Raw genomic sequence first — 15,076 nt, 5'->3', positions numbered from 1 at the left:
AAAAAATCTATCTGTAATTCTAGCATGTAAAGTGTACTCAGGATTACCAAGCATTTGCTAGACTTCCACAGACTCCTTATTCCCCAGGGAAAGGTGAGTGTGCTATCTGTCCATTTTGCAGCCCCACAACACACACAGGACAATCAGACATGATAGGGAGTCAAGTCAAAGCAAGAACTAAGTTTATTACTGTGAGCATCAGCTTATATAGGTTAGGTGATAACGTGTGATGTGGGGGTACCTCCAGCCAATGAGAGACAGCCACGCTGGAGGGGCCTCTACCTAGATTTTGCTCTCTCATCCTCACTCGGTTCCCTCAAACTCGAGCCAGGCTATTCTCTGTCTTATAGGCCTTGAGGTACAGGCCCTGAGATAATTTTGGCCCAACATCTCCCACTTTTGTTTTCTATCCCACCCCCTACTCCAGTCACCAAGCCAGAATAGCCCACCAGGGAGAAAGTACTAGTCAGGGCCACCCCTATCCAGAGTTTTGGCCTGGATACCCTCAAATTGAGAGTTCATCTGTAGGGTGAGATGTATCAAGCCTATCATAATGTACTCAAAGAGCCATGAGTTGTACCTGTTGTATCTGTCTTTGGGATGCTTGTTTTAGCCTTTGGAGAGGCATGGGCCAAAAAGACAGATCAATAAACAAATAGCCATCGGCCCAATTAGGGAAGAGACGAGTGTGGTAAGCCATGGGAACCAATTAGACCAGGTCTCATAAGGGATCCTTGTCTTAAATGAGTCAATATCTTTTCTTAACTCATCTAGGGTTCTTGTAACTATCCCGGAATGATCCACATAGAAGCAACATTCTTCTCCAAGTGCCCTGCAAATTCCTCCCTGTTCCATAAACAGCAAGCCCAAATCTCTCCTATTTTGTAAGGTTACCCTTTATGAGGAATTCAAAAACTTTTGTAAATAATGTAATATAGTCTCTGTCTTTTCTAATTATGTCCAACCCAGTCTGCTCACATCCCAGGAAGAACAGTAATCAGGAACCACCACCCCCCCTCCAAAGTTTCTAATAGCATAGGCAGTCCGGTTGCTTCCTGGGCATACATAAAAGGGTGCCTGCAGGAGGGCATGTCTCCTAAGGACATGAGAACACCCAGGATCATTAGGGTAAGATGCCTCGGATAGGGTGCACCCCCAAGAGCCTCCACATTCAGGTCTCCCTTTGACCCCTGGAATCCAGTCTCCCACATCTCAGCTCCCACAGGTCAAACATCAGGTCAGGCTACCACATCCGGGTGTCATCATCTGAGAAGTCTTGTTTAGGATCCCCCCAGTGCCAGCTCGACAGGATCCACCTTCTGTGATTGGTGGGGGCTTGTTTCCTGGACCTTAATCCCTGTAAGAAAAGTTAACATCTTTACCATTGGGAGCATCATCTGAGATAGATAAACAGGCCAACACTTTCCTCAAGGGTCAGTCTCCCTTGGGCAGTTGTTATTTTTCTTTTCTTGTGTTTGAATTTAAAGGTTGTCCACCATAATCTCTTTCTTCCTTTATTGGTTGTCTTGTGTAGGAGGAAGCCACTTGTTGGTTTCCAGCTGCTCAGCCCCAAAATAATCACACAGAAACAGTATTAATTAAATCACTGCTTGACCCATTAGCTATAACTTCTTATTGGCTAACTCTTACATCTTAGTTTAACCCATTTCTAATAATCTGTATATCACCATGAAGCTGTGATTTACTGACTAAAGTTCCTAGTGTATGTCTCCAGAGGCTCAATGACTTCTCCCTAACTCTGCCTTCTTCCTCCCAGCATTCAGTTTAGTTTCCCCCACCTAGCTCTGTTCTATCCTATCACGGAATCAAAAGCAGTTCTTTATCCATTAACCAATAAAAGCAACACATAGACAGAAGGACCTCCCACACCAAGCTTGGTCTTCCCCATTGTTTTGAGGGGAGGGAAGAAACTTTAAGTTATGAAAGGATAGCCATATAGGTGTTTCCCCTCTGGGAAGACACATCCATATCCTCAGCCCTGTGTCAACAAGGGATCTGGACCTCTCCATTGGTTAGTGAGAGGATCCTTCCACCTAACTTTTAAGCAGGGCCTCATTGGTAGGGATCCCCAATGTTTCTGGAATCTATTTTGTTTATCTGATTTTTGAAAATTTAAAATATTGATGGTTAATAATGCCTTTTGAAGTTGTAGATGGGGGACTTCTCCCCTTTTTGTTTTATAAGGACCTCTTTGAGATATTGGTGATGTCTTTCAACAATCGTTTGACCCTGAGGGTTGTATGGGATCCTGGTGATATGGGATAAATTCCATCTCTGGAAGAATTCTTTTAATGTTTTACTTATAAAATAGAGGCCATTGTCAATCTTGACCTGTTGTGGTAGTCCCAACGTAGCAAAACATTTTAAGAAGTTGCTTTTGGCATGGGTTGCCTTTTCCCCTGAGTGGGCGGTATCCTAGCATGCCTTAGAGTACGTGTCTATGGTCACCAACATATATTTTAATTTGCCAAATGGAGGGTAATGTGTTACATCTGTTTGCCAGATGATATTGGATCCTAACCCTCTTGGGTTCACTCCTGGCCTTTGTAAAGGCGGGGGGTATGGAAAAACTATTGGCAAGTCTTACATGTATAAACAATTCTCTTTAATTCTGTTGTGGGGAGTTGGGGATATAGGTACTTGAGTCTTCTCCAGTTAACATGAGTTAAGTCATGCGATTGGGTTGCATTTTGTGTGGGCAGAGTTGAGACCTCTATGAGACAGGTCCCTGAAGCTACAGCATCCGCAGCAGCATTCCTTTGGGAAATGAGGCCAGGGAGGTTTTAGTGTCCTCTGAGATGTTGAATATATATGTTTTTTTTTCTACCTTTTCTAAGAGCAATCCGAGTTGTATCATCAGGGCAGAAATAGGATTAGCATCCAATCTGATATAGGCATAGGGTAAGTGTGGCGGTAGGTTCACCACATAAGAGCTGTCTGAACAGAGGTTGCAGGGTTCTGGGACCTCTTGTAGGGCAGTATATAAGGCCATCATTTCCTTATATTGAGCAGATTCCCTACAAGGGAGAATTTTGGTAATCTTTGTCTTGGTCCCCCACTGCAGGGAAAACTACAAAGACGGCCCCATTCTTCCTGCCATCTGTGCAAACGGTGAATGCTTGGGGCAGGGGCCTAGAAGAAAAGACTAAGGGGACTCTTCAGTGTAGTTCTTGATATAGCTTCACTAACCGGGACTCCCCAAAGTGGGCGTCCAGGGTTACCAGAAATCCCTCCAGGGTGAGGCTCAGTCTAGAACAATGTCTGGCCACCCATTCTAAATCCTTAATTTTGAATGGAATTGTTAATTTAGAAGGATCTTTTCTATAATGTCTGAGGAAGGTGTCCCTGATTTTTTATGATCTTATCAGCTATTTGATCAACTAGAGAGTACACTCTGGCAGTGTCCCCAGGGTGGTGTGTACCCATTCTAGTGGTGACTGCGGAACAATGGCAACCAGCATGCTCTTTCTCCCTAATAATACCCAGCCTTGGATTGGAATGTTAGGATTATATCTCTCCAAAGAAGCCTGATGGAGCTCATTGAGGAATTCAGTGAATGCCTGATGACCCTCAGGGGGCAATGAAATGATATCATAAGGTTGCCTCCCTTTTAGGAGATCATGTAACACATCTAGTCCCCCAGTCTCTACAGGCAACTGGGCCTTACCCAGTTCATTTCTCCCAGTGTCTTCTGTAACCCCAATAAAGTGAGAGGCTCCGGCAGGATTGGTTGGGGTCCATTCACTTTGGCTTGAGTGAATGTTAATGTCCCAATATATGAACTGGGGGTACCTTTTGTATTTTGTTTGTGACTATTTTAAATACATGTTGTTGAAGGATATCAACAATAATGGTTACCCAGGGAGTTAGGCCTGATTCCTCCAAATGCCCAATAATCAGATCATCCATATAAACATATAGGAGGGTATTATCTTTGTCAAAATAGGGAGAAAGGATACTATACAAATATTGCTGGCAAAAGGCCAGACTATTGGCCATCCCCTGTGGGAGAATAGTCCATTCATGTCTCTTATCAGGTCAAGAGGAGTAAACTGTAGGAATAGAAAAGGCAAACTTTTCACAATCCCCCTCATGAAGAGGGATTGAGAAGAAGCAGTCATTTAGATCAATTACAGTGAGGTGAAACTGGGTGGGGATTGCTGGGACCCAAGGTAAGCCCTTAAAGGGACCCCTACTAACCCCATATGGGTATTGATTGCTTGTAGGTCCTGTAAGATTCTCCAGGTCCCATTAGGCTTACATATCACAAACACAGGGCTGTTCCAGGGGCTCATTGAGGGCCTTATCCATCCATCTTTAAGCAGATTTCTGGTGATGTCCTTGAGCATCTCAAGTTCAGGTAATGACCACTGCTCCATTCATACTGGCTTACCAGGTGCCCACCTAGTGGGGGAAGACCCTGGGGGCAATGGCCTCTATGTTTGGGGTGAATCTAGGTGTCAGGGGTCTGCCTGATGATACCTTGATCAGTTTTATCATCATAATAAGCTAGGTGGTTAGTGGTAATAACGGCATCCATTTGTTCTAACAAATCTTGTCCCAGGAGGTTTGCAGACCACTTAGGGAGAATCAGAGGCCTGAACTTTCCTTTATCTCTGTCTGGCCCCACACAAGTGTGTATTCATTTCCTCCTGGCAAGGAAAGAGCCCCCTTGTTTGCCCCAAACCCCTCTCCCATTTTATCCTTTTCAGGGCAGCTGGGGGCATAAGGAGGCGGCCACTCCTCATCACAGACAATATCTACTTTCCTTTTTGTCTTTGCCTCTGCCTGCCTTATTCCTCCCCCTGGAACTGCTCTTCCATAAATTATGCCCATTTTTTAATCTTGTCCCTCATCTGTCTCCTTTTCTCCCATTCTTTTGGTTAATTGGTTACTTTTGGATTATTCAGACCTCTCCTGATCTTTGACTTTTTTTCTGCTCCTCACCTATCACCTTCTCCCCCACCCTCCTCTCCAGCTGGTTATTTTCAGATTCTTTTTAAATTTTTTTTCACTAATTCTTTTCAAAATTACTTTATAAATATCACTATTCAAAATTTCCACTTCCTCCTCTCCTCCCACTTCCCTTCTGCTCCCTCTCTCTTTTTCCTCCTTCCCCTCCAGTCCTAAGAGAGGGCAGGGTACCCTGCCCTGTGGGAAGTCCAAGGCCCTCCCCCCTCCATCCAGGCTTAGGAAGGTCTGCATCCAAATAGAATAGGATGCCAAAAAGCCAGGACATGCAGTAGAGACAAATCCCAGTGCCATTATTATTGGCTTCTCAGTCTGTCCCAACTGTGAGCCACATTCAGAGGGTCCAGTTTGATCCCATGCTTGTTCAGTCCCAGTCCAGCTGGATTTCGTGATCTCCCACTAGCTCAGGCACACTGTCTCAGTGGGTGACCCCTCATGGTCCTGACTTCCTTGTTCATATTTTCCCTCCTTCTGCTCTTTAACTGGACCTTGGGAGCTCAGTCCAGTGCTCCATGTGGGTTTCTGTCTCTATCTCCATCTGTCACTGGCAAAGGTTCAATGGTGATATTCAAGATAGTAATCAATCTGACTACGGGACAATGACAGTTCAGGCACCCCCTCCTCCACTGCCCAGGGTGGGACATCCCTGTGGACACCTGGGAACCCTCCTAGAGTCAAGCCTCTTGCCCACCCGACAATGCCTTCCTTAAATAAAATACCTTCTTCCCTGCTCCCATATCCATCTTTCCTCCATCTCAACCATCCCACTCCCTTAGCTCTCCCCAATCCCTCTCTTCTCTCTTCCCCTCCCCTCCCCCCACTCTCACCCCCATGCTCCCAACTTTTGCCAGGCGATCTTGTCTGCTTCCAATTTCCAGGAGGATCTGTATATGTTTTTCTTTGGGTTCACCTTATTACTTAGCTTCTCTAGGATTGTAAACTATAGGCTCAATGTCCTCTGTTTATGGCTAGAATCCACTAATGAGTGAGTATAGACCATATTCATATTTTCGGGTCTGGATTATTTAACTCGGGATAGTGTTTTTTATTCCATCCATTTGCATGCAAAATTCAGTTATGCCAGCACCATTTGTTAAAGACGCTTTCTTCCCTCCATTGTTTTATTTTAGCTTCTTTGTCAAAAATCAGGTGTTCATAGGTTTGTGGATTAATATCTGGGTCTTCAATTCTATTCCATTGATCAATGTCTCTGTTTTTATGTCAATACCAAACTGTTTTCATTACTGTGGCTCTGTAATAGAGATTGATGTCAGGGATGGCAATGCCTCCGGAAGTTCCTTTATCGTATAGGATTGTTTTAGCTATCCTGGGTTTTTTGCTTTTCTATATAAAGTTGTGTACCATTTTTTTTGAGGTCTGTGAAGAATTTTGTTGGGACTTTGATGGGGATTGCATTGAATCTATAGATTGTCTTTGGTAGAATTGCCATTTTTACTATGTTGATCCTTCTAATCCAAAAGTATGGGGGATCCTTCCATTTTCTGGTATCTTTAATTTCTTCCTTCAAAGACTTAAAGTTCTTGTCAAATAGATCTTTCACTTCCTTGGTTAGTATTACCCCAAGATACTTTATGCTATTTATTTGTGGCTATCTTGAAAGGTGATGTTTCTCTGATTTCCCTCTCTGTTTCCATATCCTTTGTGTATAGGAGGGCTACTGATTTTTTGGAGTTGATCTTGTATCTTGCCACATCACTGAAGGTATTTATCAGCTGTAGGTGTTCTCTGGTAGAGTTTTTGGAATCAATTATGTATACTATCATATCATCTACAAATAACGAAAGTTTGACTTCTTCCTTTCCAATTCGAATCCCCTTGATCTCCTTATGTTGTCTTATTGCTAGAACTTTAAGCACTATATTGGAGATATATGGAGAGAGTGGACATCCTTGTCGTGTTCCTGATTTTAGTGGAAAGGCTTTGAATTTCTCTCCATTTAATTTGATGTTAGCTGTGGGCTTGCTGTATATTGCTTTTATTATATTTAGGTATGCTCCTTGTATCCCTAATCTCTCTAAGACCTTTATCATAAAGGGGTGTTGAATTTTTAAATGCTTTTCACCATATACTAAAATGATCACATGGTTTTTTTCTTTCAGTTTATTTATATGATGGATTACATTGATAGATTTTCATATGTTGAACAAACCCTCCCTCTCTGGGATGAAGCTACTTGATCATAATGTATAATATTTCTAATGTGTTCTTGGATTCGGTTTGCCAGTATTTTATTGAGAATTTTTGCATTGATGTTCATGAGTGAGATTGGTCTGTAATTCTCTTTCTTGATTGAGTCTTTGTATGGTTTGGTAGCAGGTTAACTGTAGCTTCATAAAAAGAGTTTGGCAATGACTCTTCTGTTTCTATTATGTGGAACACATTAAGGAGTATAGGTATTAGCTCTTCTTGGAAGTTCTGGTAGAATTTTGCATTAAAACCATCTGGTCCTGGGCTTTTTTTTGGTTGGGAGGTTCTATTTCCTCACTACTTATAGGTCTATATAAATTATTCACTTGGTCTTGATTTAATTTTGGTATCTGGCACTTATCTAAAAAATGTCCATTTCTTTTACATTCTCCAATTTTGTGGCATACAGGCTTTTGTAGTAAGGCCTAATGATTCTCTGAATTTCCTCAGTGTCTGTTGTTATGTCCTCCTTTTCATTTCTGATTTTGTTAATTTGCATGTTCTTTCTCTGCCTTTTGATTAGTTTGGATAGGGGCTTTTCAATCTTGTTGATTTTCTCAAAGAACCAGCTCTTTGTTTTGTTGATTCTTTGGATTGTTTTTTTGTGTTTATATTTTGTTGATTTCAGCTCTCATTTTGATTATTTCCAGTCTTCTACTCCTCCTGGGTGAGTCTGCTTCTTTTTTTTCTAGAGCTTTCAGGTGTGCTGTTAAGTTTCCAATGTGAACTTTCTCCGTTTTCTTTATGTGGGCACTTAGTTCTATGAACTTTCCTCTTAGCACTGCTTTTATAGTGTTCCATAGGTTTGGGTATGTTGTGTCTTCATTTTCATCAAATTCAAGAGAGACTTTAATTTCTTTCTTTATTTCTTCCTTGATCCAGGAGTGGTTCAGTAGTTGACTTTTCAGTTTCCATGAATTTGTAGGCTTTCTGGGGGCTAGTATTGTTGTTAAATTCTAACTTTAATCCTTGGTGATCTGATAAGACACAGGTGGTTACTACAATTTTTTTGTATCTGTGGATGTTTGCTTTGTTACTGAGTATATGATCATTTTTTGAGAAGGTTCCATGAGATGCTGAGAAGAAGGTATATTCTTTCCTGTTTGGGTAGAATGTTCTATAGATGTCTGTGAATTCCATTTGATTCATTACATCTGTTAGCTCTCTTATTTCTGTAAAGTGTCTGTCTGGTTGACCTGTCCATTGGTAAGAGAGAGTGTTGAAATCTATTAGTGTGGGGGGGGGGTTGATATGTGATTTGAGTTCTAGTAATGTTTCTTTTTTTTTAATTTTTATTTATTTATTTTTTTAAATTTATTTATTTATTTTTTTCATTGAGAAAAGAAAGAAAAAAGAACAAGTTTCCACCTCCTCCCAGCCTCCCATTTCCCTCCCCCTCCTCCCACCTTTCTCTCCCTCCGCCCACTCCTCTCCCCCTCCCTCTCAAGTCCAAAGAGCAGTCAGGGTTCTCAGCCCTGTGGTAAGTCCTAGGTCCTCCCCCCTCCGTCCATATCTAGGAAGGTGAACATCCAAACTGGCTAGGCTCCCACAAAGCCAGCACATTAAGTAGGATCAAAACCCCGTGCCATTGTCCTTGGCTTCTCATCAGCCCTCATTGTTCGCCATGTTCAGAGAGTCCAGTTTTAACCCATGCTTTTTCAGTCACAGTCCAGCTGGCCTTGGTGAGCTCCCAGTAGATCAGCTCCACTGTCTCAGTGGGTGGGTGCACCCCTCGTGGTCCCGACTTCTTTGCTCATGTTCTCCCTCCTTCTGCTCCTCATTGGGACCTTGGGAGCTCAGTCCAGTGCTCCAGTGTGGGTCTCTATCTCTATCTCCATCCATCACCAGATGAAGGTTCTATGATGATATGCAAGATATTCGTCAGTATTGCTATAGGCTAGGGTCATTTCAGGTTCCCTATCCTCAGCTGCCCAAGGAACTAACTGGGGACCGCGGCTTGGGCTCCTGGGAGCCACTCTAGGTTCAAGTCTCTTGCCAACCCTAAGGTGGCTCCCTTAACTAAGAATTGTGCTTCCGTCCTCCTCTATCCAACCTTCCTTTATCCCAATCCTCCTTTTTCCCCAAGTTCCCCCCATCCTCCCCTTCTCCCTTTTCTCTCCCCATCTCCCCTTACCCCCATCCCACCCCACACCCAAGATACCAATTTTCTCCCCGGCAATTTTGTCTACTTTCCATAGCCAAGAGGGTAACTATGTTTTTCCTTTGGTTCACCTTCTTACTTAGCTTCTTTAGGATCACCAATTGTAGACTCCGTGACCCTTATTTATGGCTAGAAACCAATTATGAGTGAGTACATCCCATGTTCCTCTTTTTGGGTCTGGCTTACCTCACTCAGGATAGTGTTTTCTATTTCCATCCATTTGTATACAAAATTCAAGAAGTCCTTGTTTTTTACTGCTGAGTAATACTCTAATATGTATATATTCCATACTTTCTTCATCATTCTTCCATTGAAGGGCATCTAGGTTGTTTCCAGGTTCTGGCTATTACAAACAATGCTGCTATGAACATAGTTGAACATATACTTTTGTTGTATGATAGGGCCTCTCTTGGGTATTGTTCCAAGAGTGGTATTGCTGGATCCAGGGGTAGGTTGATCCCAAATTTCTTGAGAAACCGCCACACTGCTTTCCAGTGTGGTTGCACAAGTTTGCATTCCCACCAGCAATGGGTGAGTGTACCCCTTTCTCCACAACCTCGCCAGCAAAGGCTATCATTGGTGTTTTTTATTTTAGCCATTCTGACAGGTGTAAGATGGTATCTTAAAGTTGTCTTGATTTGCATTTCCCTGATCGCTAAGGAAGTTGAGCATGACCTTAAGTGTCTTTTGACCATTTGAAGTTCTTCTGTTGAGAATTCTCTATTCAGCTCAGTGCCCCATTTTATAATTGGGTTGATTAGCCTTTTACGGTCTAGTTTCTTGAGTTCTTTATATATTTTGGAGATCAGACCTTTGTCAGTTGCGGGGTTGGTGAAAATCTTCTCCCAGTAAGTGGGTTGCCTTTTTGTCTTAGTGACAGTGTCCTTTGCTTTACAGAAGCTTCTCAGTCTCAGGAGGTCCCATTTATTCAATGATGCCCTTAATGTCTGTGCTGCTGGGGTTATACATAGGAAGTGGTCTCCTGTGCCCATGTGTTGTAGAGTACTTCCCACTTTCTCTTCTATCAGGTTCAGTGTGTTCGGACTGATATTGAGGTCTTTAATCCATTTGGACTTGAGTTTTGTGCACGTTGATAGATATGGATCTATTTTCATTCTTCTACAGATTGACATCCAGTTTTGCCAGCACAATTTGTTGAAGATGCTCTCTTTATTCCATTGTATAGCTCCTTTACTGAAAATCAGGTGTTCATAGGTTTGTGGATTAAAGTCAGGGTCTTCTATTCGATTCCACTGGTCGACTTCTTTGTGTTTATGCCAGTACCAAGCTGTTTTCAATACTGTAGCTCTGTAATAGAGTTTGAAGTCAGGGATGGTAGTGCCTCCAGACAATCCTTTATTGTATAAGATTGTTTTGGCTATCCTGGGTTTTTTGTTTTTCCATATAAAGTTGCTTATTGTCCTCTCAAGATCTGTGAAGAATTTTGATGGGATTTTGATGGGGATTGCATTGAATCTATAGATTGCTTTTGGTAGAATTGTGATTTTTACTATGTTGATCCTCCCAATCCAAGAGCAAGAGAGGTCCTTCCATTTTTTGGTGTCCTCTTCAATTTCTTTCTTCAAAGGCTTATAGTTCTTGTCAAATAGATCTTTCACTTCCTTGGTCAGAGTTACCCCAAGATATTTTATGCTATTTGTGGCTATCGTGAAAGGTGAGGATTCTCTGATTTCCCTCTCTGCTTCCTTATCCTTAGTGTATAGGAAGGCAACTGATTTTTTGGAGTTGATCTTGTATCCTGCCATATTACTAAGGTGTTTATCAGCTGTAGAAGTTCTTTGGTAGAGTTTTTGGGGTCGCTTATGTATACTACCATATCATCTGCAAATAACGGAAGCTTAACTTCTTCCTTTCCAATACGAATCCCCTTGATCTCCTTATGTTGTCTTATTGCTATTGCTAGAACTTCAAGCACTATATTGAAGAGGTATGGAGAGAGTGGACATCCTTGTCGTGTTCCTGATTTTAATGGGGTAGCTTTGAGTTTTTCTCCGTTTAATTTAATGTTAGCTGTCGGCTTGCTGTAAATAGCTTTTACTATATTTAGGTATAACCTTTGTATCCCTAATTTCTCCAAGACCTTTATCATAAAGGGGTGTTGAATTTTGTCGAATGTTTTTTCGGCATCTAATGAAATGATCATGTGGTTTTTTTCTTTCAGTTTATTTATATGGTGGATTACATTGATAGATTTTCATATGTTGAACCAGCCCTGCATCCCTCGGATGAAGCCTACTTGATCATAATGGATAATTTTTCTAATGTGTTCTTGGATTTGGTTTGCCAGTATTTTATTGAGTATTTTTGCATCGATATTCATGAGTGAGATAGGCCTGTAATTCTCTTTCTTGGTTGGGTCTTTGTGTGGTTTGGGTATCAGAGTAACTGAAGCTTCATAAAAGGAATTTGGCAATGACTCTTCTGTTTCTATATTGTGAAATACATTAAGGAGTATAGGTATTAGATCTTCTTGGAAGTTCTGGTAGAATTCTGCATTGAAACCATCTGGTCCTGGGCTTTTTTTCGAAGGGAGATTTTTGATAATCGTTTCTAATTCTTCATGAGTAACAGGTCTATTTAGATAATTCACCTGGTCTTGGTTTAGCTTTGGTATATGGTACTTATCTAAAAAAAATGTCCATTTCTTTTGTATTTTCCAGTTTTGTGGCATACAGGCTTTTGTAGTAAGATCTAATGATTCTCTGAATTTCCTTTGTGTCTGTGGTTATGTCCCCCTTTTCATTTCTGATCTTATTTATTTGCGTGTTCTCTCTCTGTCGATTAATTAGTTTGGATAGGGGTTTGTCGATCTTGTTGATTTTCTCCAAGAACCAACTTTTTGTTTCATTGATTCTTTGGACTGTTTTCTGTGTTTCTATTTTGTTGATTTCAGCCCTCAGTTTGATTATTTACAGTCTTCTACTTCTCCTGGGCGAGTCTGCTTCTTTTTTTTCTACAGCTTTCGGGTGTGTTGTTAAGTCTTCAATGTATGCATTCTCCGTTTTCTTTAAGTGGGCACTTAGTGCTATGAACTTTCCTCTTAGCACTGCTTTCATTGTGTCCCATAGGTTTGAGTATGTTGTCTCTTTATTTTCATTAAATTCAAGGAAGACTTTAATTTCTTTCTTAATTTCCTCCTTGACCCAGGTGTGGTTCAGTAGTTGACTGTTCAGTTTCCATGAGTTTGTCGGCTTTTTGTGGGTAGCATTGTTGTTGCCGTCTAACTTTAATCCGTGGTGATCAGATAGGACACAGGTGGACACTGATTTTTTTTGTATCTCCTTTTGTATTTCCTTTGTTTCCGAGTATGTGGTCAATTTTCGAGAAGGTTCTATGAGCTGCAGAGAAGAAGGTATATTCTTTCCTATTTGGGTGGAATGTTCTATAGATGTCTGTTAAGTCCATTTGCTTCATTACCTCCAATAATTCGCTTAATTCTCTATTAGGTTTCTGTCTGATTGACCTGTCTCTTGGAGAGAGAGGTGTGTTGAAGTCTCCTACTACTAGTGTGTGTGGTTTGATGTCTGCCTTGAGTTCTAGTAATATTTCTTTTACAAAAGTGGGTGCTTTTATATTAGGGGCATAGATATTCAGGATTGAGATGTCATCCTGATGAATTGTTCCTGTTATGAGTATAAAGTGACCATCTCGATCTCTTCTGATTGATTTTAGTTTGAAGTCAGTTTTGTTAGAAATTAGTATGGCCACACCTGCATTTTTCTTAGAACCATTTGATTGAAACACCTTTTCCCAACCCTTTACTCTGAGTAGATGCCTTTGTGGTTGAGATGTGTTTCTTGCAAACAGCAGAATGTTGGATCCTGTTTTTGTATCCAATCTCTTAGCCTATGCCTTTTTATAGGTGAATTGAGCCCATTAATATTAAGTGATATTAATGACCTGTGGTTGTTTACTCCGGTTATTCTGCTTGTTTTTGGTAGTACAGTTTGTGTGTCTCCCTTCTTTGAGATGTGCTGGTGAAGGGTTGCTAGATGCCTGAGTTATTGTAGGCAGTGTTGGCAATGTTGGATTCCTTGGGTTGAGATTTTTCTTCTATTACTTTCTGTAGGGCTGGATTTGTGGCTACATATTGTTTAAATTTGTTCTTATCCTGGAATGTCTTTTTTCTCCATTGATAGGGAACAATAGCTTGGCTGGGTATAGTAGTTTGGGTTTGCATCCATGGTCTCTTAGCTTCTGCAGTACATCTATCCAGGACCTTCTGGCTTTCATGGTTTCCAAAGAGAAGTCAGGTGTAAGTCTGATTGGTTTACCTTTATACGTTACTTGGCCTTTTTCCTTTGCAGCTCTTGATATTCTTTCTTTAACCTGTATATTTTGTGTTTTGATTATTATATGGCGAGGGCATGTTTTTCTTTGATCCAGTCTGTTTGGTGTTCTGTATGCTTCTTGAATATTCAAAGGAATATCTTTCTTTATGTTGGGAAAGTTTTCTTCCAAAATTTTGTTAAAAATATTTTCTGGGCCTTTGAGCTGTGACTCTTCTCCTTCTTCTATTCCTATTATTCTTAGGTTTGGTCTTTTTATTGTGTCCCATATTTCCTGAATGTTTTGTGTTGAGCATTTGTTGGCTTTGCTGTTTTCTTTAATCTGTGTGTTTATTTTCTCTTTGGTGTCCTCAGAATCTGAGATTCTTTCTTCTATCTCTTGTATTCTATTGATTATGCTTGTTTCTGTAGACTCTGCTCATTGACCTAGATTTTCCATATCCAGCTGGTCCTCAGTTTGTATTTTCTTCCTTGCCTTCATTTCAGTTTTCAATTCTCGAACTGTTTCCATTACCTGTTTGATCATTTTTTCTTTGTTTCCCAGGGTATCATGTACGTATTTACTCATTTCTTCAAACTTTTTGTTATACTTCTCATCCATTTCTATAAGGGCATTTTTTACATGTTGTTTAAGGAACTCTATTGCTTCCATAAAGTTAATTTTTTCCACTTCTTCTGTGTTAGGTTGTTCAAATACTTCTGTTGTAAGATCATTGGGTTCTGGTGTTTTCATGTTGTTTTTCAGATTATTGCGTGAATTCTTGCCTTGGCGCCTGCCCATCTCCTCATATTGATCTTATCTAATGGGTCTTTTATAAACCGGATCAGGTTTCCCTGCTGGCCAAGGGCTCTGCTTACGTAATGCCCTTGCTCTGTTTCCTGGTTCCTGCCGCAGGCTAAGAACCCTCTCACCCCTCAGAAGGGTCTTCAGGACAGGGCCAGGCTCCCCTTTTACCAGTGACCTCGCCAACAAAAGGCCTACCTCTTTGATTTAATTGTAGTTGGGCGATCTGCTCTCACTATTGCGTGCCCGTCCCCGCCACTTGCGTCTGCCTCCGCGCCAGTCCACGCCGCTTGTGTCTGCTGTTGCGCCGGTCCCCCAATGCCTATTCCTGATTGCCGCTTGCGTCTGCTGCCCTGCCGGTCCCCCAAAGCCTATTCCTGATTGCTGCGCCTCTCCGCAGTCTGTACGCCATGCCTCTCCACCGCGTCTGGATGCTGCGCCTCTCCACTTCTGCATGTCTGGACGCCGCGCCTCTCTGCCTCCCATTTATCTTCTTTTTTTAATTGAAGGGGACAGTAGCCAGGACTAGAACCAGGAGTCTATAAAATGGCCTTCTGCAACTCAATACAATAAAATGTAAACGTTATGAAAATCTAAAAAAAAAAAAAAGAACCAGGAGCC

At 41.4% G+C, this 15,076-nt stretch overlaps 1 pseudogene; it reads left to right on the top strand.

Moving 5' to 3' along the window:
- Positions 1-15,076, top strand: part of LOC142848537 (DNA repair nuclease/redox regulator APEX1 pseudogene) — a 65,242-nt pseudogene that overhangs the window by 4,642 nt on the left and 45,524 nt on the right.

The sequence above is a fragment of the Microtus pennsylvanicus genome, chromosome 4, assembly GCF_037038515.1.
Source record: "Microtus pennsylvanicus isolate mMicPen1 chromosome 4, mMicPen1.hap1, whole genome shotgun sequence".
Taxonomy (NCBI): Eukaryota; Metazoa; Chordata; class Mammalia; order Rodentia; family Cricetidae; genus Microtus; species Microtus pennsylvanicus.
The sequence above is the reverse complement of the archived record's forward strand: the minus strand, read 5'-3'. Positions and strand labels throughout refer to the sequence as shown.